The following is a 25749-nucleotide window of genomic DNA, read 5'->3' as shown; positions in this document are numbered from 1 at the left end:
GAGAGACAGAGAGAGAGTGAGAGAAAGAGACACGCACTATGTGGAGAGAGAAAAGGAGAGCGACCGATACGGAAAGACATAATGAGAGAAAAAGTGGTTGTTAGAATTTATGCAATGAAGACAAATCCGATAAAAGAAAAAACGGATGAAGAGAAAGAGAGATGAAGAGAAAAAAGTGGGCGTGTCTGTGTTGAAATAAAAGGAAGAATGAGTAAGAGAAACATACATAAACAAAATCTTATCCAGAAATAATGCGCGCGCATGTGTGTGTGTATGCATTTTTTAATAATTTCTTTGAATCATTAGGCTACGGCCCAGCTGGGACACTGACTTGAAGAATTGTCGTTGACCAAATCGATCCCGATACTTATGAATATTTAAAGCCTGGTGCTTATTCCATCAGTCTCTTGCAGAATCGGTAAGTTCCAAGGACTTAAATACAACAACACCGGTTCTCAGGTACTAGTAAGGACAAAAACAGACACAAAGAAGTGCGCACTCACACACACACGCACACACATCCACACACGTCTATCTATATTTCTATCTTTCCAGCTATGTACCTATGTATGTTTGTATGTATGTATATATGACGAGATTCTTTCAGTTTCTGTCCACCAAATCCACTGATAAGGTTTTGGTCGGCTATAGTAAAAGGTACTTGCCTAAGATGCCTCGGAGTTGGACTGAATCCGTAACCATGTCGTAGAAGAGCAAATTTCTCATCACAAAACCACAGCATCTATCTATCTATCTATCTATCTATCTATCCATCTATCTATCTATCTATCTATCTATCTATCTATCTATCTATCTATCTATCTATCTATCTATCTATATCTATCTATCTATCTATCGTATATTTTCATTCAGGCTCCAGTAAGAACTCACAACGGAATAGTGATCAAACAGCTTATAAACTCGAACCTTTAGAAAAATCTATCTTTAAAAACTCGAACCGACTGCTTGGCATTCAAACGCAAACCAAACACACTCCAACGTGTGTCCCATTTTTTTTTTCCACCTTTTTATTTTTCATTCACTACTGCAGTGGCTGCCGCTTCTCAGAGCTGTCAATTCCCTGTCGCATTTACTGTAGTTCTTCTGACCCACAAGTTTCTCCTCGTAACGTTAAGCATTCATTCTTAAGTACCGGCGCTTGCCATTGTCTTCAGGACTTTTTACTCAGAATGCTGAATCTCTGAAATTTCTACACTGCGCACATTTAATTAGAGTTTTTAAATCAGCTTCTGAGAATGATAACAACATCGACATTACTGCACTGGAGAGAAGTTCTTTGGGAAGCTATTTACACTGCTTTTTACTTCAGATCTATCCAAAGAAGCTGGGTAATATGAGGAGGGTAAAATAAAGAGAAACAGAGAAGAAAGTGAGAAAGTATAGGCATAGAGTTGGGGGGAAAGAGAGAGAGAGAGAGAGAGAGAGAGAGAGAGTAAGAGAGAGGTTAGAAGAGGGACAACAAGGGAATTAGTTAGCAAGAGAGAGGAAGGGACAATTGAAGAGAGAAGAAGTGTAGGGTTGATAACGAAATAAGAATGCAAGCAAACAAGAAAGGGGGAAAGGAAGGAAGGAAGGAAGGGAGGAATAAAGATAGAAGACACGCGACCGAGAAAGGAAGAAAGCGAGAAAGCAGGGGAGAAAGAGTTAAAGCAAGCAAGCAAGCAAGAAAGGAGGACAGGCAGAAAGAACTGAGGAACATAAAAGAAAGAAATAACACAGAATGTAAGAAAGAATGGTTGAGAAAAGAACGGAAAGAGGGAAAGAGAGAAAGGAGAGCAGAGAGCAAGAGAGAGAGAGAGCAGGGAAAAGAGAGAGTGAGAGAGAGAGGATGAGGCTTCGAAAAGAAAAAAAGATGGAAAGAAATAAGGGAAAGAGAAAGGAAGCTGGAAGATGTAAGAGAAAGCAAATTGTCTGAGAGTAGAGAAGGCAAATAATCGATTTGGATGGCAAATTCGATGATACTGACATTGTTTTATCATCTACTTGACCTCGCTGTAGTCAGCAGGATTCCAGGTTCCATACTGACCTCGATCTTTAACCCTATCACGTCGTTGTCGTTGACTTTTCTCATGTTGTTTGCTGTTGGTTTTTATATCATTTATTTTTGCTGTTTCGTAGTTGCTGTTGATTTGCTGATGTTGAGATACATGGAATAAAGAAGAAGAAGTAGCAGAAGAAGAAGAAGAAGAAGAAGAAGAAGAAAGAAGAAGAAGAAGAAGAAGAAGAAGAAGAAGAAGAAGAAGAAGAAGAGAAGAAGAAGAAGAAGGGAGAGGAGGAAACAGACAAAGAGAGAGAATGAATTAGTAGGAGTTAAAGATAGTGGGAAAATATGAGAAATATCGGAGAAAGAAAGACATGTACAAAGAGAGAGAGAGAGAGAGAGAGAGTTCCAGATGCACGAGGTTCTAGGAAAGAAAGAAAACTGAATGTATGCGTGATCGAGAGGCAAATATAGAGAGGAGAGAGAAAGATGGAAAGAGTGGCAGGGGTTTAGATAGGATGAGACATAGGGTGCCAGAGAGTGTGAATAAGGCTGAAGGCGTGTGTGAGAGAAGGACTTAACTCACTCGAGGGGAAGCTGGTGAAAAATAGAAAAGGAGATGAAGGGAAACAGAAATAGAGAGAAAGATATACTTGATAAGAAAGATGTGACTGAAGGCGAGTAAGAAATATAGGGAGAGATAGTGTAAGGAAGACGTAGAGAGAATGAGGTTGAAGTTGCGTGAGTTAATATCAGAGGAAAGAGCGATAGATAGATAGATAGGTAGATAGATAGATGCATAGATAAATAGATAGACACACAAACACACACATATATATAATATACTCACACATATACATAAATCTATCTATCTATCCATCTGTCTAACTCTGTCTGTCTGTCTGCCTGTCTCTCTCTCTCTTTCTCTCTCTCTCTCTCTCTCTCTCTCTCTATATATATATATATATATATATATATATATATATATATATATATATACAGAGAAAGAGAGATAGATAAAGATAAATAAAGAGAGATTGAGAGAGGAGAAGACAAAGAAAAAGACAGAAAGTGACAATAGTTGAAAGCAAGAAAAATAAAGTGTGTGTGCATGTATGTGTGTAAGTGTGTTTGTGTCTTTCTTTGTATGTGAATGGATGGTTAAAGATTACGTCAGACTGAGGAAGATGGATTGGATGATATGTAAAAAGAAACGAAATTGACAGAAAGACTAAGACGGAAATAATGCGAAAGAAGGAATAAAAAACTGAGTCTACATCTTATACTACGAATGCTTATTGATATACATAAGCACAAACATACATCGGCACATACATATATGTATATATTTACGTATGGCTTGCATGTGAGCACATATATATATATATATATATAGATAGATAGATAGATAGATAGATAGATAGATAGATAGATAGATTGATAGATAGATAGATAGATAGATAGATAGATAGATAGATAGATAGATATACGTATATATATATATGTATATATATATATATATATATATATATATATATATGTATGTATGTATATATATATTATATATGCTTATATTTATGTACACACATACATACATACATGCATCGACACTGGAAAGTAAAGAAGAGAATGCAAGTGAGGTAGTAGGAAAAGCTAGCGGGTGGAAGGGAAGAGAAAGAAAACGAGGAAAATAGCATGGCGAATGAACCAGATGCAGATTTAATGAGAAAGCGGTGAGTGAGTGAGTGAGACAGTAGGAGGAGGGAGAGAGTGGAAGGGAGAGGGAGACCTAAGGAGCAACAGCAAGTTAAGAAAAAGATGCAGAGATATGATAAATAAATTGTCTTTTACATTCTATGTGTCTTTCTCTATTTATTATTCATTTGCATACAATTGGCACTGCGGGACATTCTCTTCAGCAGCTGTCGACTGAAGATCACTACAATTTCGGCAACTTCCGACAGTTTCGCTCCTTCCAGCGGTTCCGAGCAGGAATTTCCGTATTCTTCTGTTGGCTCACATTGTAACACGCATTTTTCTTCGTTCTGTTATTCATGAACCTTATACACTGAACTTACGTGCATACACTGCACGCGTACAAAATAAGTATGTATCTAGGCATTAATATGTAAGTATATATATGCATATATATATAAGTGTATATATATATATATATATATATATATATATATATGTGTGTGTGTGTGTGTGTGTGTGTATGTATACATATATGCATGTATGTACACACGTTTGTATACACATGGATATACATGCATGCACACATGTATATTTATATATACATACATACATATATCTATATACATATATATATATATATATACACACACACACATATATATATATATATATACATATATATATATATATATATATATATATATATATATATATATATATATATATATATATATATATATAATCTTTTACCTTTGGTTTGTTTCAGTCATTAGAACGCGGCCATGCTGGGCCACTGCCTTCAAGAGATTTTAGTTGATTGAATTGAGCTCAATGCTTTTTATAAAGTTTCGTACTTACTCGATCAGTCTGTCTTGCCGAAGCGCCAGATCACGTGGACGCAAACAGACCAACACCGGTTGTCAAGCGGTGGCTGAGGACAAACTTAAACACAAATACACACGTACCTACACACACGCACACGTACATACACGCGCGCCCTCACAGACACACACCTATACGAAGTGGTTGGATGTCTTTGTTTAGTTTCTGTCTGCCAAATCCACGCACAAATCTTTGGTCAGTTGAGTAGAATACACTTGTGCTGGGTGCCACGCAGTAGGTCGAACCCGAAACCATGTGGCTGGGAAGCGAACTTCTTTACACACAGCCTCTCCTTACATATATAGCGCAAGCGCGTGTGTACACAGGCTTATGTGAACGTGTGTTGTTTTAAAACCAGCATTGTACTCGAGTCCAATCGTCCTCATTAAACTGTTTTCATGATGATTCCTTTGTTTCTTCTATACCAGTTTACCATTCCTCAATGCTGTACTTCATTAGCGTTTCAAAATATATTTTGCCCAGTTATCAGAATGCTATGAATGGTAATACTGACGTTTTGTCTGCACGCTTTTCTAGATCACAAAAATTACAAGAATACAGTTAACTGATAAGATTGCTGAGTTCATATATAAAATTATAGAACACTTAACGCTGGTTCACTTGTGACATAGTTGTGAGTTGAATATTGGTTTGTATTTAGTTTTTATGGCTTCACCTTTTATTTCTCACCGAATGATGTATGATATAGATATCACCATATAACTGCTGTCAAGCTAACGTTCTTCCATTGCGTTTTGTAACTGTTTTTGTTTCGTGTATTGTATTATAGTGTACTGCAAGTCTTCGTGCAAATGTACTGTCAACCGTCGGGAAAAAAGGTGTGCGGATGTTGAAACATTTACAACTTGCATTCTTACATAAAATTTTATTATGTGACCTAGGTTAACAGAAGTACGGGACAAGGGAAATGCCTGGGTGACAGTCACGGCTGCAACGTTCGCAAATGAGGCTGTTCGGTTGGTCGTTTGTTGGTGGTTCAGTCTCCCTGCATCTCCTCTGCTGTCTGATGTATGCGATCTTCTCCTTCAATCAAGGCGGTACTCAGCGTTTGTCTCCAGCAGGAACGTCTTTTGCCATGTTCTCTCAGGTTTCGGTATTCATACTCATGGCCTTCATATTACGTATGCACATGTCCTTGAAATGGAGAGGAGGTCAGCCACACACACACACACACAGACAGACAGACACACACACACACACACACACACACACACACTTATGCATGAATATCTATGAAAAATAATTAAAATATATGTAGCAATACATATGTGTATCAACCCCTAGATGCACATATACTTTTCGATATGCATATGTATGTACTCTTATATATATATATATATATATATATATATATGTATATATATATACAGCGTGCCGTGAGTAAATTATCGTCTAAATTACGCCAAAATGAAAATAACATTAACGTCTCATTTTAACAGATATATTTACCAAAATTATATAAAAATATCTCGAAATACTAAAGAGTAAATATATTCAATAAAATCGCCATTTGGCTTTAACCACGGCCTCCAGACTACTTTGGACTCTCCTGCAACTATTCTGGACTGTTTCTTTGTTTAAGTTGGTGAATGCTGCCATAATCCTTGCCTTCAGTTTATCTTTGATGTTACAATGAGTTTTGTCTCTCGCTCTACTGAGCCCCACACATAATAATGAAGGAGGTTGCAGCACTAAGTGGCCGGATGTTAGAGGTGATGTGGTCGTAGAATCTGTCAGCCAGCCATGACCGCGTTCAACTGCATGTGTGGCATGGTGCAGAGTCCTGTTGCCAGACATAGTGTCTTCCAGCAGCCACCCTCTTGACCCAGGACAGCACTACCTCCTCCAGGCACTTGGTGTAGGCTGCCGTTTTTAGTCTGAGCGATGTGTAGGAAGATGAATGAGGGCATAACATCACCATCGCTAGCGAGTAGTCGGTACGTGTTTTGGAGACACAGCAAGCCAATAGTTGTTCTGTGTGTTCACCATCTGATCGTGGCAGAAAAATTTCTCGTCTGAGTAAAATCCAAAGCATGTTCGGTTGGCGAGGATGCTTGATTTCTTCAAAAGCTTCGTCGAGCGGTCTTTCCTCTTGTCCTTGACGGCTTGAGATAAGTATTTGCCGTTTCTCATCTTCTATGAGGAATGCTGAATATCTTCATGTATTACATGTCTGATAAGAAGCTCAGACACTCCCATGTCCCTGGCAGTAGACCCGATTTACTTGGAGGGATCATTGTCAATCATGGCCTGGATCCCAGCAAGAAATTCATGAATTCCTTTCTTATTAGAACGATCAGTGAGTTTTCTGAGCTACTGTACCTTCGTAACTACCATTACACACATCCAATTCTTTCTGAAAACGGTGCCCATCTAACCCTACTGTACTGTGTAGTCAACAAAATCAAAAATAAACAACGCGCACACACGTAATTAAAAATATGAGATGACAAGTTAGCCATTGTACCCTGTATATTTATATATGTATACGTGTGGGTGTGTGTGTATGTGTATGTATGTATGTGTATGTATGTATGTATGTATGTGTTTATATATATCTACGTATGTGGGTATACATAGTTCGTTCATCTGTGCGTTAACAAAATTTGTCCAAAACTATAGAAAGTAAAAAAGAAAAAAAACAAAAAATGCATCCACGTTTGGCACAGCCGGAAAAAGACGTACAAGCCGAAGCTTCCATGTATTTATTAAATATCTCTGTACACTTGTGTATGCATATACGTGAGTGTATGTTTATGAATTTGTGGTTCGATTGGCCCGGCAGATTTATGCGCTTTTTTAAGAATTAAAATCAAAACTCCAGATTTTATAAATAAGTTATGATCTATTAGCCACCGATGCTGACGAAGATCAAATAGACTTAGAGTCTTGAGGTCTGCGTCTTTGATCAGAGTAAATGTATTGATCCTGGTGACTTTACTTTGATATAAATTATTGGAGCCATTCTGTTTCACAGTCATCTTGTTGTTGTGGATTTTTGTTTTCGTCGCCGAGTTAGATGAATCAATACGAAGTAAAATAATATGAAAAATAATTGATAGTTGTGTCACGAAACTGAGTTAATGATACACTGAAATAAAAGACGGGGAGAGAAGTACGCGTTAGCTAATATAATCCATGTCACAAATCATTTTATTGGCATAAAATAACGTACCAATAAACGCTTACGGCACAAAATTTAGACTTTTTAAATATAGAATTTTCTATAAATAATTTTAATTGCTTATCAATATAAATTGGTAAATAAATGCTATTGTTTTCTTTTCTTTCTTTTAATCAATATTTCCTTGTTTATATCGTGCAGTTTCTGTTTAGAATTTTCATATGCTATCGTTGTTTTCTCTTCTCCTCTCCGTCTTCAATCTTAGCTCTGCATTCTTTTCAGTGCAAATCTTTTTAGTTAAGTTTTCCCTTTTTCCTGGAAAACCATGATTTATATGGCAATATTTTTCTCTTGTAGCTAAAATATTCTACATAAATTTTATTATTAGACATTTATAAGTAGAAGTATTAGAGATTATATTTTTTCCTGGATAACTTCTTTACAGAGTCTAGATTTGATGGCAAAAGTGTTTAAGAAAAAAATTACAGATTTCTTCAACAATATTTTAGAAAATCATATTTAGAAAATCAAATGTTCGAATACCAGAAACTAGGATTATCTTATGCTCATAATCTACACATCTTGGACGCAAAACTAAATTTAACGACCCATGTAAGTAGATTATATAGAGCACATGGAAATACTTAATCCATACACTGAGTCATAACTTCACGAAATTATTAAGAAATGCATGACTCAAGGGAACATTATTCACGTAGCATTTACAACAATAAATTGGAAGAAATCTTCACTAAGGATATCAAAGACCCTTGCCAGGCAAATGTTTATGGATATATAATGTATACTAGTCAACCAAATAAGTAGAGGGTTTTTCGTCGTTTGACAAGGAGAAGTCAGTTGCTCGTCAACCGAATTATCTGCTAATGCAATTATGCGATTTCGTAGGAATTCCGTAGAAACGTGTAACCCCTTCTTAATTCTTAGGCAGAATCGGTGAAATCTAAGTTGTGTCCAAGCTCTGCCTTTGATGTGTAAGTGGAACCTACGTGAAGGCTTCTAAAAAATTTCTCTCTTTACAATTTTAATACCAGATACCTCATTAATGCTGAGTAGTCAAGAATTTCGCTTTACAACCCTGTGGTTTCGGGTTCAGAATATGTACAAGAGGTAATATAATCAACGGTGTTACCTTTTTGCAAAATTGCTCAGCATGATGGTGTCTCAACATGACCATAGTCCAATGAGTGAATGAAAAGAAAAGAATGAATAGCACTGTTGTACTTGGCAACAATGCAGTTGACAGTGAATGATTTCTTCCTTGCAACAAATATGCAATAGAAATATGTTCTTTGATAAAATGAATAAAATATTGGTTTGAAATTTTGGGGCTAGCAATTTCGTGGCGTGGAGAGGGGTTAAATCGATTACATCGACCCAATGATGAACTGGTACTAACTTATCGACCTCAGAAGATTGAAAGGCAAAGTCAACCTCAGACAGCAATGAGATATTGAAATAAATGCTTAAGGTCAAAGTTTGGGTGATTGCTCAAATGGACGAAGATATATAATGACCGAGAAATGTTCTATCGTAAAACCAGATACGTTAGTGCTTACTGACTGGTTTAGATCAGGAAAGGAGTTCGAAATGCGCATCTTATTTCATCTGCCATTTTAACTCTTTACTTTACTGATCACACAGAGATCAGCACATGAACCCTGTTTTCTTTGTGTATGCACCAGCATTACGCTGTTAACTGATCGCCATCTCGACGGCTGACCTCTGGATGTGTAGTGCGTTTCAGCTGCAGATCAGCAATAAAAGCTTACCATTATTGCAGTGACGAGGGAATCAGAGTAGCTTACAGTATGATGCCAACAGGTTAACTAGCCCAGGTTAACGAACTCAAATATTTAGGATCAGTTGTTGAAACACCGAACTTTGCCCAGAGAATCAGAGCAAGCCTTGGTACAAGAAGAACTCCTCCGAAATCATAAGTACACATGGAGAGATACCACATCCATCAAAAGCATCGATCTGAAAGCTGTTAAAGTCTTGATCTGATCTGTAGGGGTGTGAAGTATGAATCTTGAAAGAAGCAGACAACAAACAGCGGTTACTGAAAATGATGCGCCACCGACAAGTACTGATGATTGTTTAAGCAACTCCTAGAGCAAATACTTTAGTCTTGATGTAGTTGAGAGCGGAACGAAAGGTTATGGTGATGGTCAGTCAGATTTGAGTCCTGATCATTTTGGGGTCAACTTATCAGGGCTCAAATCTGGGTGGGTGGGAAACGAATTCATAACCAGCAAAACTGAAGATAACATTAAGGAGTGGAAGTGAAGAAGCCTGGTACAGTGCACGTTTGCAGCACGAGACTATACCCTGATGAATATTGGTGTGTGAGGCCTACACACCAATCTGTGATAAAGGGCGTATTCATTCATTCAAACATTCATTCCTAATTAAACACATGCATGCGGATATGTACTCTCATGCACTGTCACGTATATATATTAGATAGATAGATAAATAGATAAATAGACAGATAGATAAATAGATGGATATACAGTACACATAAAGTAAGTGCATCCCTCACCAGTTTTGACGATGGATATCTAGGTGTACGTTCATCAGAATAATTTACTCAGTGAATTAGTGTACGGGTCTAAATAGTGCACCCACACTTGCTGCCTTAAGGTAATTGTCAGGTATAAACTTGGAAGGAATTAGGTCCTTTGAAATATAGCTACAGACGATCCTTCCACCCTGTGTCACTCACAAGACTTGGTTCGACCAGTATATATGAAAGAATTATTATCAAAATGCCAAGAAGTGAGACTGAACTCATAAAGACTGCAGTAGAGACGTCTCCACCGTGCTTGCAATTCATGTATGCATACATACATACATACATACATACATACATACATACATACATACATACATACATACATACATACATATATGCATGCACGTATGCATATATGTATTTATGTATGTACGTATATACGTTTATATATGAATGTATATTCATCAGCAACCCTAAATAAAGGTTAATTAACCCATCCCAAAGCGAGTTAAATGTGATCAGAAAGCATATCATATGTTCAGTCATACGTAGAACGAAAAAAAGAAGCCATTTACCTTCCATTATGGAACAACAGTGCTTCTATAATAGAATGATTCAACTGTATCGAAGATAAACAACATTTCAATTCAGCGTAATAGAATTTCAGCTCGCCATAACTTTCGCCAGTAATTACGTACCAATTAGCGAATCCGATATCAGGATAATTATGTATGCAAGGAAATCCCTTTTATTGTTTGATAAACGATTCTGTTTTATAAAGAACGGAAACGAAGTGTTTGCTGTATCCATAAATTTTTACAAAGGCGCTGAATTGAGGAAGTACTGGAATTTATGTTGTAGACCTTCTTTTTTGCATATTTCTCCAGTAGTTACGCCGAACTAACGGATAATTTGAACTAATAGGATTTAAGATTTATAGTGCTATTTAGATAATTAGATTTACGAATTACCGTTGCTACTCTTCTTACTTCACGTTTTGGATGTTATATTAAATTTAGATACGAGTAAATATTCTCCCATATAAAAAAATGAATTGTTCAAATAAGAATTCGAACTACTTTCATAGAGTCTTATGAATCATTGTACTCGCTACTAGTTATAAGGCTACCCTCAATAAAGTTGTAACAAGGAAGGCTTCTTCATGTATTGAGAAATAATTTGTTTGTTACATTGAAAGGAAAGATATTCATGCAATGAAATTAATAGAAGGATTCAGATGAAATAGCGTAATATGACACGTACAGAAAGTCTCTGTTAGAAATTTAACAGTTAGGCTAAATTCTGCATATTCAGGCCTCGTGGTGTGTCTTCTTCGATCATTCCAGGTTAAATATGCAGCTGTGAAAACTGCTATTAGAAGAGTTTACGCCATCTCGAACCGAGACATCGTACATTTTTGGCACTCAATTTGGCTGTACTTGTAGGCCTCACTCACGGAAAGTTTTAATCAGAACACTGAACTATCACGTGAACAACGGCCGTTTATTCGATATAATCTCTGTTGTGCACATGATTGAATTGTAAATTCTGTGGCAAAACGCAGAATCGAATCTAATGCTATAAAGGTTTCCCCAAGTATACGGAGTGGATTATTCAGAGACCGATTCTATAACGCACTGACACACACGTATACATAAAAAGAATATATTTTTGTTAGACATATACATATATATATATATATATATATATAAATATTTTGATACTTGTACATATGAGCATATTCAGAAATGTATCTCTTAGCATTGAATAGTATTATTACTAGCGTAGAAGATGCCACGTTCGAGATACATTAATTAGCATTGATATTGGATTAAGTGTATCGTGATATATGGACATATATAAATATATATACATACATAACTATCACACACACACTCACACACATATATATATATGTGTGTGTGTGTGTGTGTGTGTGTGTATCTGTATGCATATATATATATATAAATATATATATGTATGTATATATATATATACATATATATACGTATATATATGTATGTATGTATGTATGTATGTATGTATGTATGTATGTATGTGTGTATGTGTGTATGTATGTATGAGAAAAAGGAAAGGAAATAGAAGGTGGTATTTCTCGAGAGTGATTTCGCTGAATATAAAAAGAAAATGTCGATAAAACTGAAAAGGGAGGTGATATTATTTAGAATAGACCTGATTGAAAAAGAATGCTTAATGGAAATTTTGGAAGAATTCCATGGAAAAGTGAAAATTATTATTTATGAAGGACTGTTCTGAAAAGAAAAAAATAGTACTAATGAACTTGAAATAAAAGTTATGATTTACAATGAATATGACTGCGAAAGGAGGATTACTTGCGATGCGAAAAGAATTTCCTTGTTAAACGAAAACTGTATCGGGAAGAAATATGTACGAAGCAGAATTTTTTTTTTTTTTGAAATAAAGAAATTACGTATTTACATGCAAGAAATAGGAATTTTCCAATGAGATTTGGATATTGTATATTTAAATCGAGGAAAATCAGCATAATGGTTTCAAATTATGGCATGATCTAAGGAATTGTGAACAGAAAGGGCTAGTCATTTACAACGACTGCAGTACTTGACTGATACTTATTTATCGACCCCTTTCATTCTTTTGGGTCGATGTAATAAGTAGCGGTCAAGTATTGAGAGGGGGTGTCTATGTAATTGACGAGCCCCATTCCTACAAAATTCTTGGTCTTGTGCCAAAATTTGAAACTGTAACATCAACAACAACAACGATGATGATGATGATGATGATGATGATAACCATAAAATATGAAATGGTATCAAAATTTTCATAAATCTGCTAAGTGGTCGAATGGTTTAGAAGTTCGCTTCGCAACCACGATGTGAACCAGTTCTAAAGTACTATAGGCATGGTCGTCTCCATGCCTTTAAGTATAATTGTATTTTATACTATTATAAATCTCTCTCTCTCTCTCTCTCTCTCTCTCCCCCTGTATATATATATATATATATATATATATATATATATATATATATATATATATTATATATATATATATATGTTGGAACAAGAACGTAACAGGCGACAAGAAAAAATCCGGACAGTTAGACGATACAAAGAAGGACAGAGAAAAACAAAGGCGGATCATTCGGAGTTTTCTATCCTCAGTCGAGTTCCAGATTATCCCTGCAGTTTCGCCAGGTAACACTAGATTCTTTGGAATAAAGCAAGTGAATGCATGCGAAAACAAGGACGAAAAAATGGAGAAATGGTACATAATTACAAACACAAACAACAATCATTAAGAACATGTGTCTTTCGACTAAGGACGAGTTAAATTAAGCTAGCGTGTGTAAAGTGAAGCCTTATGGCAGGAAGTAATGGATGAAAGTCGTGTGAAGGAATATAAGAAATGCTACACGAATGGCAGTCGAACCAAGAAAGAAAGTTCGGGTTTGGCGGAACACCGGTCATGTGGAAGGAGAAGAGCGAAGTAGGGGGCAGAAGAATTGAAGAATTAGGGAGGGACGAGAAAGAGAGAACAGAGAGGAAAGGAACACAGATCAAAGGACATACAAAGTATGTCTCCCTGCTGGAAATAACTCTTATTTAAATCGCCAAAACACACTGATAATGAATGCAGAAATCAACAATATGAAGGCAAACGGGCTAAGACAATCTCTCGGCATACATTCAAGTATTTGGACTCATGTAGACTGGCTTCTGGACTGGCATTATGGCCTCACCTTCCTCATAGTGCTGTGTCCCTCCCTAATTCTGCAATTCCTCTGCCCCCTACTTCGCTCTTCTCCTTCCACATGACCGGTGTTCCGCTAAACCCGACCTTTCTTTCGTGGTTCGGCTGCCATTCGAGTAGCATTTCTTATATTCCTTCACACGACTTTCACTCCGAAATATAACAATATCTGTTTCAACACACGACTTCACATAAAAAATCTTGCACAACAAAATATAAACGAATATATATATATATATATATTAAATATACATATATATGTATGCATATATGTATATATATATATATATATATATATATATATATATATATTATATATATATGTATATGTATATGTTATGTATATATACTATATATATATATATATGTATATATTATATGTATATGTATATGTATATATATAATATATAATATATATATGTATATATATCTATATATATATATATATATATATATATATATATATATATATATATATATATATATATATATATATATATATATATAATTATGTATATATACATATATATATTCTGTGCAAATGTAATATGTGACAACTATTCGGTACCCATGATAAAACTCCGAGTTGCGGATGCCGAGGTGGAAATCCACACCGATCCGCCCAACGGAAAAAGGCAGATAACTGCAGAGATGGCGGCGTGGATTTCCACCTTGGCATCCGAAACTCGGAGTTTTATCATGGCTACCGAATAATTGCCAAATATTACATTTACAGATAAATTCCTCTATTTACATAATATCGAGGTTTCTTTCTTTCTTTTGTTGTCATACCATTTTTATCAATATATATATATATATATATATATATATATAAATTATATATGTATATCTATAGACATATACTCTACTGAGGTCATTCAAGCAAGTGCTTTGGCTGTACCTCACTGTGGTTCTGTATACAAATAGCCCCTTCTTCTTTGTGTGGCTATTATCGGAGAGCAGTATTTTTATTCTTACTTTGTGTCGTAGATTTTAGACGCTTATTTCTTTCTATCTCGATCGATTGGATGCGGTGGTTGCTCTAAATTGTTTTCTCCTGATGTCAATATTGACATTTTGGAGTTTGCATCTGATGTCGCTAAATTTCTTACGCTGCTTTGTTGTTTCTTTCGCTGTTTTGCTGGATATAAAAATATCTTTAAAAGATATGTATTCAATCAGTCCCTAGTTTCTAATTATAACATTATCTCGAGTTTTCACTGCTAAACATACACACAAAATCTTTACGCTATGGGCATGCATATGTAAATATAAGTGCGTTTCAATCTTTGTGTATGTGTGTGTGTGTGTGTATCTGTGTAATGAAACATATATACGAATATATGTAACTGGAACGCACGCAACTGATGGAGTAAGGAGAGCAATACATTCGATTAATAAAACGTCGTGTCTCGAAAGATCTCTTTCCTTTTGAGCTTTCTTTCTTTTAACATTTGTCAAGAAAGGACTAGAATTCTTCGAAGTCACCATTGAAAGAACAGTTATGAAAATGTAACTTATTTTTGAGTTGTTATCCGTTCGTTTGAGCTCGTGCTCAAACAAATATATTGAAATGCTTTTCATCCTTCTTCTTCAAGTCTTTTTTATTGTCTGGGACTTAGTTCTCTACAATGTCATTTGTGTTTTAAAACCAGTCCTGTGAATTGTTAGAAGCAAATGAGATTACGTTGTGTTTTGTATTAAAAGTAACAAAGTGTTATTTCATACAAGAAGATAAGTTATCTCTCTCAACTGTCTTATTGTGTCAAACAATACACCGGAATTTTGTGCGATACAATGTTTAATCACGGGAGAAATCCACTACCAAATAGTGTACTTCTTATGTGGTGCTCAGGCCTAATAAGCAAGCTCGTTTTATATAGCATGCCACTCAATCACCCGGGATATTAGTGATGGAGTACAAACCGCGTGGGATTTTTCTTGCAATTTTTGACTCACTGTGGATATTTGGATAAGTATGCTCATCAAATGATGATGGTCCATATAAAAGTACTATGGAGCGAAAACTCCAACCAGTCACACAGTTGTAAACCCCTTTGGTTCCAAGAATCTTGCATAGATAACAATGAATTTTAAATCTCGTTGAGTATTGCCCAATTTGCCTTGATTTGGAAGAAGCCCAATTCATAAATTTGAAACAACATTAGCAAATTTTTCATTCTGAACACAAGAACAATTAAGGCCAACAAGAAATGTTTGATCTGTAAGGGAATTCTCTTAAAAATATGCAGTTGGATTCATCAAGGCAATAGAAGAAATGAATCTAAAGATCTTTGAAGTTTCTTATATTGTAGTACCGGAGGCAGCAAAGCAGAAAAAACATAACAGGTAAGTCTGAAGCTTGTATCAAACCTTGTAGGGAAATGGATTGGAGAAAAAAAATACTGCCTTTTCAATATCGAAGGATAAACAACGAGGCTATGGGCATCAAAGATAAGCAACATTTGGCGCATTTTCAATTCAACTGGTGGGTCGGTGATGTGGCATCGTCTTCCCAGCTTCTATTGTTTGCAAAATATGGTCACTCTGGATTATTTAGTTATGTTGGGGACCAAAATCTGGATTTCAATTTTGTGTGAAAAAGCGGGTAGCTTCAGGCTCTGGTGACAAAATCTCTACCAAATCCACTACACGATATTTCGGATGAAATACTTCCTATTGTCATTTTTTTCTAAGGATTAACTCTCAGCTCAAGATTTTCTAAGATGTTATGTCTTCAATCTGTTCCTTTTCATAAAAATGTTCGATGGCTTTCAACAGGAAGTGTAGCTGAGCGAGCATATGAGCTCATAGAGGAGCTCAAATTATTTTTCGTAGTTCAGGGTAAGATTGAATGAATATTTTATCTGGTTGGCAGATAAAGAATGGATCATGTGCCTTGCCTGTTTGGTTGACATTTTTTAAGCAGTTGATCTTTAAAAGCAAGTAAGGAATACAAGCATCATAAAATGCATGGATTCCTTGAAGACCTTCATTTGTAAGCTGAAAAATTGTTAGAGAAGTGCCAATATTAAAAATGTTGCAATGTTTGAGAAAATCTCATGAATTCTTGCTGCTAGTGCTGAAGAACAATTCCTTCCATAAATTAATAACTTCATTATGCCGCTCTCGAAAACACTGAGAAAGGAATTCAAACAATACTTTCGAGAACTCTGTGATTATGAATTGGATCTTGTTGAATGAGTTTCTGATAAATTGTCAAGGCGAATTCCTAGAGTTAAGGACTGTTTCGAGAGCAAGAAATATATTTCATGAGAAGCCAATTACAGAATGTTGGTCCTTGTTACGAAGTAGATTAGAGTTTGTGAATAAATTGCATTGTGTTGTTCTTCTAGGCCTTCCTCCGCCTCAGAATTTACGAAAAACTACAAAACAATCACAGGCTTCTCATTAGAATAACATGGGCGATTTTGTTTACTGGAATACGCTTCGGTTAACTTTAGTTTGTTATACAATTTGGTATGAATATGTGAAAATGACTTTACTTTATTTCATGAATTAAAATCTATTAACATTTTCTATTGCTACAAATTTGTCAATTTGAACTATGAAAATAATCTAAGTGAATGCATATGTAATAAATAAGTTACTTTTAATGTCTTATGAATCGTATATGGGAAGAATCTCTTGAGATTGGTATACTGAAAAGGGACTGATATCCTTAAAAAGGACATATAGTGGAAGAGGGAATGGGATCAAAAAGGGGTAGAGTCACTGCTATGTAATGATCAGCGCGTCAATACTTGTGTATGTGTATATATAATATGTACGTACATAAATGTATGTAAATATGTAGGCATATATACCTTTGTATATATCACTCTCCCCCTCTATCTCTCTTAATATATATATATATACATATTATACACACATACACACACACACTTATATATATATATGCATATTTGTGTGTACATACATACATATGCAGAGAGATAGCGAGTTTAAAGTAAGAAGTGATAGTGAGAAAGAAGTTAAGCATGGTACGGGAAGGAACTATTCTCCAACAGAAAAAGACGGACACAACACAATATGTATGATTATTATTATTATGCTATTAGTGTCAGCACACGTATTTAGTAGGTGAATAATTACATTAAATTAGCTGACTTCTGTGGTGATTAGCTTGAGAATCTATCCTGTTACGTGTTGACCCAGCATACTACCATCTCTCCACAGTGGTCGCTATCTGTTATGACATCAAACCTATCGTGTCTACAATCTCATTCCTTCACTTCTGTCTCTTCTGCAAAATTCCACCATTCTTTTCCTACATCTCTCAATTGTTCTTATACTTTCTCTCTCTCTCTTTGGTCATTCCTTTGTCTTATTTTCGTCTCTCTGTCTTTCTGTCCCTCTCTCTGGCTGTCTCTCTTTCATTTACCCCTTCAATTCTAAATAGACAAAACATCCAGTCAAGCGTTTCGTGTCTGGATTACTTAATCGATAATTTTCTATTATCAATCTTGTCATTAAAATAACATATTACAATGATTTTCGTTTAGACTCTTTCTCACCTGTTTTTGTTTTGTATTTCTTTTTCGTTCATTATTGTTCCTTCCTTGCTGTGATCTACTTTAACCTCTCTCCATCACTATCTTTGACTCTTCTCTACTTTCTCTCGGTCTCTGTGATACTATCACTCTTCTGCCCTCCTTATTCTCTCTTCAAGCCTATCTATTCTCTATTTCGTCTATACGTGTCTCAATATCTTTCTATTGTTACTGCTTTACGTTAATCTCAGGTTATTCGTTATTAAGCAAACAAACGATATTCCGAGTATTAGTCTCATCTTCAAAGACATCACGGACTCTTTTTCTTCTTTGAAGAAGGTAGGCGATTCGAGGCTAATGTGGTTACTATTTTTATCAGTTCAAGTGATATCTAATAAGTTCTTTGGATTCTTCAGTCTGTCACTGTCTTTGCCTTATCTCTTCTTTATCTAGATCTCTCTCTTTTACCAATTTCTATTTAAGTTTTCACATATATCAATGCTTTAGATTTTGCTGACAAAGATTGCTCTCGTGTATTCGTTTGTCCGTGCCCACATACATACTTACTGCATACATACATACCTACATACCTACATACATACATAAATACCCCAGTACATACATACATGCATACTTACATAAATATATATAAACATGCATAATACATACATACATGATACATACATGCATGATGCATATATACATACATATATACATACATACATACATACATACATACATACATACATATATACATGCATGATACATACATACATGCATGATGCATACATACATATATACATACATACATGCATGATACATACATACATACATACATACATACATATATACATGCATAATACATACATGCATGATGCATACATACACACATGCATACATACATACATACACACATACATGCATACATACATACATACATACATTCATACATACCCATGGTGGCACTTCCTTCGTTGTTTCGGTGTTATTTACTTTTTGAATGTCGTTCATGTATTGCTTTCCTGTAGTAGGCAGGGCATAGAGACAGGCGTTAATCTGCCAGAGTGAGGGTTCATTACACTGCTGTAAATAATCCTTTCTAATTTCATTAACAGCTTTTAATATTGTGTCTGTTGTTTTTTTAATTACTTTGGTAGAGAATTCTCTCTTTTCGAGAGAGCACTTCAAAGCCAAAGTTATTTTTTCATGAAAATGCTTTCTACTGGTATATTTCACCAATATTTGACCTTGATTATTGCGATTGTGTCTGCTATTTACCATAGTCATAGTAGAGGGACAATGGTCAGTTGCTTTAGTCTGCAATGTGGTTTGGCTGGCAGGCAGTATAGTATCCTTTGGAATGTCGCTAACCGTGAGACCATGTCTAACATTGTTCACATTTTCATTTATATTGTTTCGGAGACGGTCTATTTCAAATCGTTTTGTTTTTCAATAAAGATACATTCACTAAATTTCTTCCTATCTTCCAAAAATGTTGCTTCCTGGCGTAAATGATTTAGTAAAGTAGTTTAGTTAGTTCTGGATGCAGATCGTGCCAGTATAATCTCAATTTATTCATATATCCAACGGTGGGGTTCTGTTTCGCTCTTTTATAACAGTTAAATAAATCAGTAGTCAATTCATAACTCTAAGAAACATATTTTAAAGTTACAATCTGTTAACCTATCGAGCTGTTGTTTTCGTCTTGTTCCTCGGTTGTGTTGATGCTGCTGTGTCCAGTCGTGCTGTTTGTAAACACTCTCTGCATGGTAAAATTCAAATTTCAGCCGAAAATCACTACGACCTTGAATAAGAGGCACCTTCAGATAATTTATCTGAAGATTAACCAGTTATTTAATAAGACAGATAACTGTGACTTGAAAGTTAGATATAGTATTCGTAGAATTAGCAATAAATAGTCTCCCAGCCAAATACGTAATTTGTTGCTTCGAATGTGTGCGTGAGTGTGTGTTTAAACCTCTTCCTCCAATACCATTGTGAAAGTAATAAAATCATCGTAGAAGATCAAACAGTTAGGAACAAGGGATTCTGGGGATGAGCAGAGTAATTGTTAATAAAGAAAACTGTAATTTTAGAGGCGCAGGAGCATAGAAGGAAACTAGCTTCAATTTGGCTGGATTACGAGAAAGCCTTTGTCTCTGTCCCCTACTCATACTCATGGACGCTAGAAACCCTTCGATTAGCCAAAGATCCAGTTAGCATAGTGAAAGCTATAGCTGACCTGACTTCATCGTGAGCCACCATATTGAAGCCAAATACGAGGAGTGATTGTGTTATCCCTGATAAAATACTGCATCGCAGAGGTATATTTCAAGGGAACAATCTCTTTCTGATGCTGTTTCTACTTTCTCTAAAATCCTGTCATTTATGTTAAGGAAGTTTGAAGGATATCTCACTAGTTCACAAGAAAACACAAACACCAAAATTACACACTGTTTCTTTGTGGATGCCTTGAAACTATATGCAAAGAATATGCATGAGATGAAAAAAACCGTTGACCTGGTTACATTCTCAAAAGATACAGGGTCAGAGATTGGGCAGGAGAGATGTTGCTATATGGTTGTGAAAGAGGAAAACTGTAATCCTGACAGGTAGCATCTCCATTAATGACTTAACTGTTTCCCTATATCTGATGAGGAATGTAACAAGTACCTAGGGGTGGATGAAAACATATCTGACGATCGCACCAGTAACAAGACACGCGACACTAAAGAATATTAAGCTTGGAAAGCTCTGCATTCAATAAATCAGTGGCTCACAATATGTTTCCAGTGCCAATACATTTAAGCTACTTGACTGGACGCTTGATGAGCCATTGGTGTGGAAAACTCGGAAGATACTAACCAGCACATATAAATGCTACATCAATAGTGACGTAGACCGCCTCTACGTAAAGCGAGAACAAGTCGGGAGAAGCTTAACATCGATCCAGACTGACTTAAAATGTCGTATTATATCATTTTCGCAATGTCTTTTAAGCACTAAGTGTTGAATTGCATTCTTTGACCGAGTTTGCATAGATGAGGCTGATAAAATCACGACACGTTTAAAGCAGCTCTTTGATTAGTATTCCTTGTCTGATAATGTTGAATACATGCCCAAAGATATGGTACCACTCTATTGCAACATAGCTTCAGATGAACGGATGATTGTGTATCAGCAGAAGAACATGCATGTATATGGTAGCAGAAAGCTCCAGGATGATAGTAACATTGATCATCAGAGCAGTCTATCATGGATCTTCAACTGGATTACTAACTCCCACTTTGAGGGTTGTACTTTCGCAATCCAGGAACAGGAAATATCAATGAAATACCTGATGCACAAAAAAGATAGAGACGCAGAAAAAGCAGAAAAATGTGATAACCGTTGCATACTTTGTGGAGTTAACACCGAAGTTGTTCCATCATGAACAGTCGTCCGAAATTGTCCTCTCAGTTATATCTACCGATGAAACATAATGTTGGCAAAGAAATGTAGGCAAAGAAATAAGAACTCACCAGATGGTGCAAGTCATAGTCACTCATAATAAAAAGGAGTACGGGTGGAACGTCCTGGTGAAACTTCAATAAAATGTGCACATAATAGGCATAGTAATTTGGGATGGAGAAGTGAAACCGTACCATTGTAGAAATCACCAGCGGATGAAGATCAGTGAGAAAGAGAATACCTACCCTGGACTGTTGAGAAATGTGCGTAATTATTGAGGTGCTAGGATATGTAACCCACGAAATACCAATCTTAAGGAAGTAGGCTTCTCAAAACCAGAAAGGAGAAAGCTGATTCGAGCACTACAGATACAGGCCATCACTGGAACTGTAAAAATCTGCAAACTTTTCAGAAGGTTATTATTTAAGTATATATGCGCATGTCTGAAAAGGCAACTATATAAATAAAAAGTCATGAATAAAACAAAATACAAATCTGCAAATGAACTAACTCTACATACATACAAACTCTGTTGATGTTGGTGTAATTCCAATGAAAGAGCCTTATCCGTTATACATACTTACTTACATACATACATACATACATACATACATGCATACACACATACATACATACATATATACATGCATACATACATACTAACATACATACATACACGCATACATGTATACATACATACATACATACATACATAGACACATACACCCACATATAAAATCACATATATGTATATATGCATTTATATATATGTGTGTGTTTGTGTGTGTATATATATATATACATATATTGATAGATAGAGAGAGAGAGAGATAAGAGAGAGAGAAAAAAAAGAGAGAAAAAGAGATACATATATGTATTTCATATATATGGATGTCTGTGTATTCATGTGCATGTGTCTGTCAATTTGTATGTACGTATGCATGTATATATGCATCTATGTCTGAACATATGTATGTGTGCGAGTGCCTGTGCCGTGGCTATGCACAGGTGTAATAGTTTACTCTCACGGATACACATGATGATGAATACATTGTACAGTATGGCAAGACTAAGTCTCATCTTCTTAGACCCAGACAAAACTTCAGTGGACCTCACAATCCCACAACTCCCGTTGCTTTTATTATGTCTTTCCTGGAATGAGCAATATTTCGTCGTTGAAGGCATGTATGAATTATTAACTGTTATAACGAAAGGTACGCTACCTATTTCCGGGGGCCACAAATCTTGATTTGAGACTGGAGTAAAGAAGCAAAAACTATAAAGTGTTTATATATCAATTTTGTAGTAAAAAGCACCTGTGCAACAAGAGCGCCACTTTCTAGCTGTATGAAACCGTTAACCTGACAAAAGAAAATAGAAGCAAAATAGTTAGATATCATAGATACGTAGGTATCACCTTAGAGTATCTCTGTCCTCTGTGGAATGTAAGCATATGCACATACATACAAACACACACCTGTATATGTACATGCATATAGTTGTATTGTTCCTGTGTACCCTGAATTCGTCTATCATTTGACAACTATTTTAGTTAACCCACAGACTGCACTAGAATGAACCTCTTTAAGGAGTAAACTTAAGGGTGTTGTCAACAGCGAGGCCTTTCAAAGTTTGTTCTGGCTTGCATGATTTCCAAAGGCAAGTCTCTGGTTATATCTCTGATTATGTTCATACAAACCCCCCTCGACACACGAACATGTGTGTGTGTGTGTGTGAGAGTACGTATTAACCTGTATGTGCACCTATATCAACGTGTGTATTTGTGTGTTTAGAATTTGAGCTGGTCGTCTCAAGTGTGCCGTAATGTTAGCTGCTTTTGTCACTATTGTTCAGTCTGATGCGAGTACTGATTAAGTATATTTATGATCAAAAGCCTTCTAGCCACGACTACAACTTTTTAGAAAAATAAAGTATCTTTCCTTCAAAACAATATGTTTAAGGCTGAATTATCCAGCCTGTCCATCACCATTAAAAGGCACTAGACTTGATATGAGGACATTTGGTTATTATTTCTAATAGGCTGAGGGACCGTATAGACACCTCCTCGAGGGCTTTATTTGACAGGTATTTTACATTGCTGGTGTTGGCACAACTATTCTGTTGCTTTAATTCCTTCTTTTAGCACAGAGTATCATAGATCTATGACCAAAGACCCTCTAGAAATAATGATTCCAACTTCGTTTCCGCTGTTATGTATCTGGTACTAAAATAGCTAATGTTGTTAAGTAATCTAGAGTAATCTAGGGTAGGTTTCAGAGAGATTTGACTACTATTTATAGCAGTTCAAACAACCACATATATACTCTCTTCCTGTGCGAAATACTGGCATCACAGTTTTGTAAAAGACCAGTTATTTTGGGAGAGGGGGTAAGTCGATTACATCGGTCCCAGTGATGAACTGCTACTTATTTTATCGAGGCCGGAAAGATGAAAGGCAAAGTCGATCACAGCAGAATTTGGACTCAAGACACGCACTGCTAACGATTCTGCGTTTCTTTGTGTGCGAGCTGCTTTTCTTCGTGTCTTTAATGATGTTAGTGTAATGGCTGATGTTGTTTAATCCCAGATCAGCACTGAATCAGCGGATCTACATTGAAATGTGCTACAACTATGAACATTCTGTATTTTCTTTGTAGATATTTCGTATCTTGATATTTATTGCTGACACGACAGTGGGGATTTCTAATGTCTCTTTGACGTAGCAACTTGCACTCTAAAATTACCCTTGGCACATGTAATTCAAACTATATTTGGACTAGCACACTATGGGGAAAAGTGGGAAGGCACAACATATAACGATGTTCTGGATTTTGAATGAACAGGAAGTGGAAAATTAAAGCATTTTCTTGGGCTCTGGATGTTGATAACGATTATGATTATCATGACGAAGACGATGACAGCGATGAGGATGAAGATGATGGTGAGTATAATGATAAAGTCAATGATGACGATAATGACGATGTTGACGACGATGACGACAATCATGATGATGGTTGATGATGGTGGTGGTAGTGCTGGCGATGTTGTTAGTGATGATGATGATGATGATGACGATGATGACGATGAGGATGATGACAATGATGAAGATGAAGATGATGATGATGATGATGATGATGATGATGATGATGATGATGATGATGATGATGGTGGTGGTGGTGGTGAGCTATGACATTATTGATGGCAATAATAATGGAGACGATGACGACGAAGACAACGATTGATAATAGTGGTGATGGTAGTAGTGGAAGACATAACACTACTACCACCGAACTAGCTAGATCTTATACTATAATATGGTAATTCCAATAGAACTGTTTGATCAGACAAATACTAACACTGAAATGATTGAGTCTATGCAAGTTCTACTTACAAAGTATGAATTTTTCGATAAACACAAACTAAGCACACACACACACACACACACACACACACACACACATACACACACGCACGCACATTCACAGACAAATCAGTGGCCTGTGTGTATGTGTGTGTGTGTGTGTGTGTGTGTGTGTGTGCGTGCTGTGTTTATATGTATGTGCTTTATACATCGTATATATATGAACCTATATACCAGTGCGTACCTGTGCAAGTAAGTGCGGACTAGAATTTTCGCTTTCTTCTATGTTTGTATGTATCGGCTTATGAGAGTATATATTTACTTACGTATGTATATGATGTGTATTTCTATCAATACATTTACTAATAGACCTACCTCTGTATAAATACATATATAAGTACATTACACAC

At 35.9% G+C, this 25749-nt stretch overlaps 1 long non-coding RNA gene across 1 annotated transcript in view; it reads left to right on the top strand.

The window, feature by feature from the left end:
- The window catches only part of LOC118766463, a 12840-nt gene extending 10652 nt beyond the window's left edge, over positions 1-2188 (top strand). Inside the window, exon 3 of the long non-coding RNA XR_005002396.1 lies at positions 2140-2188. This is a non-coding gene — a long non-coding RNA (uncharacterized LOC118766463). The remainder of the gene's footprint in view (positions 1-2139) is intronic.
- Positions 2189-25749: the final 23561 nt, after the last annotated feature.

Source organism: Octopus sinensis, linkage group LG16 (genome assembly GCF_006345805.1).
Source record: "Octopus sinensis linkage group LG16, ASM634580v1, whole genome shotgun sequence".
Taxonomy (NCBI): domain Eukaryota; kingdom Metazoa; phylum Mollusca; class Cephalopoda; order Octopoda; family Octopodidae; genus Octopus; species Octopus sinensis.
This window is presented reverse-complemented; position numbering and strand designations above follow the sequence as displayed.